This window comes from Penaeus monodon, chromosome 20 (assembly GCF_015228065.2).
Source record: "Penaeus monodon isolate SGIC_2016 chromosome 20, NSTDA_Pmon_1, whole genome shotgun sequence".
Taxonomy (NCBI): Eukaryota; Metazoa; Arthropoda; class Malacostraca; order Decapoda; family Penaeidae; genus Penaeus; species Penaeus monodon.
This window is the reverse complement of record NC_051405.1, coordinates 24,516,809-24,518,549: the sequence shown is the minus strand read 5'-3', so window position 1 is coordinate 24,518,549 and position 1,741 is coordinate 24,516,809. Positions and strand designations below refer to the sequence as shown.

The window sequence follows — 1,741 nt, the reverse complement described above, 5'->3', positions numbered from 1 at the left end:
ATGCTCGTGTGTGTTTTGCGCTCAATTTGCACACTTTCTGAACTGCCCTTTGTGGCTTTGTCGATCTTTTGACACCCGACCTTGCCGCTACCTTGGCCCGTCACTTCTAAGTCTTCATTACTTGGCCAGGCGTTGCTACTATTCTTAGCCTTCTTGGACAACCGATGAGAAGCTTTTATATGGTTGTTGGTTTAGAGGAAGCTGTATTTTATAGCGTCCTGTGGAAAACTTGCAGAGATATGCATGTGGACAGTAAGGAAATGGGGCAAGCACGACAGACCCGCGGCGCAGAAAGATGCACTCGTAGTGTTTAAAGATAAATAACCTACATAGACCAGGTCGTCTTTTGGCCGCCTGAAACGCATACGAGCCACTTGCCATCCAGTGTAATACAGCTGATTTAAGGATGGAATTTTCTGCCTGTATTTTATTGTTTGGTTTGAATTCAGTCCGGCGAAGTTATGAGGTTGTTACAGTTGAGTGAACCTTGATGATACGCATCAAGTGATGCTTTCGTCCGATAACGTCTTGTGACCCAGACATTTCAGTGCGAACACTGTCCCCATGGTTGATAACTGTGATTAATTAAGATTGTGATTTATGCTGTTTTTAGCGAGAGGGCAGGAAACGCTTGTCTTAATTTTGTGTTTTGGAGGAGGTGTGATTTTCTTTGGTTTGTCTTCTGAATCTGCCGTAGGAACAAAGCCTAATGCAGATGTGTATTATTGAAAATTGAAAGGCCACGACGGCCGTGGAAGTGTAGTAATTTGTAGTGATTCGGCGGGGAGGAGTGCAAGGCTTTCATAGTGTGTGCGCGCTCGAGCCAGAGCCAGGGACGAGTGTCTGGTCTTGGGCCGCAGCAAAAGGGCCTGTAGTAGTAAAGCCGAGGCGTGTGGGAGAGAGTGGTGCATGGCTGCCTCGGAGCCCTTCTGCCGGATCTCCCTGGAAGTGGCGGCGTCTCTGCCCATGGTCGCGGGTGCGTGCGTGTGCGGTCATGAATTCTACTCCGTGAGGGGGGAAGGCTCGCTCCGGACGCCATGGGTCCCGGCCGCCCTCGCCGAGCCTCGTCTGCTTCGAGCTATGTGTCTGTGGTCCTGTGCTCCCTGCTAGAGGCGGTGCCGGTAGCCCTCGCCATCGGGGCCGTGGGCTGCTTGCTCCTCTTCTGCTTGAGTTTCCTGCAGCAGCCCCGCGTCAAAAGCAAGGCCCAGCCGCGGGGGAAAGGAACACCAGCCCGGAGACGTCGGCAGGTGGGTGTTGTAGACCCTTGACGTCAGCCACATGCACGATTCTTTTATAAGTTGGGAGCTACAATCGTGACGCGTCGGGTACTCCTTGTAGCTAGCACTTTGTTGGCACGGTTCCCCCCTAGTTCCGCGACCCCGGTGTTTATTTTGGCCTCGTTTGTCTGTGTTTGTCACCCTTTGCCGCGCCGTCCGGGTCATCCCACAGCGGGGCAAACCTCAACACGACGAAGGAGGCGTCAACGTTATGAGTTACGATAGAGAGAGGGTCCGTCCTTCCTTCCCTCTGAGCCGGCGTGCTTCGCAATGAAAGAGTTATTTAGGAATTGTGAACCGCGACTTGGCAGATCGCGTTGCCAAGCTCTTCATCAAGGAGAGCCATGGCGCAGCAGCTGGGCACTACTGTCACCGTCCAGTCAGTGGCAGGAGACGGGACATTGTTGTTTTCTGTCTCACGCGAGAAGCCATATGATCGGTCAGACAACTTGCTGCTGAATGCT

The 1,741-nt window shown here is 52.7% G+C and overlaps 1 protein-coding gene across 1 annotated transcript in view; it reads left to right on the top strand.

Annotated features, from left to right (window-relative positions):
- LOC119585724 (ubiquitin carboxyl-terminal hydrolase Usp2-like) overlaps nucleotides 1-1,741 on the top strand; it is a gene marked incomplete in the record, with an annotated part of 125,661 nt that overhangs the window by 115,196 nt on the left and 8,724 nt on the right.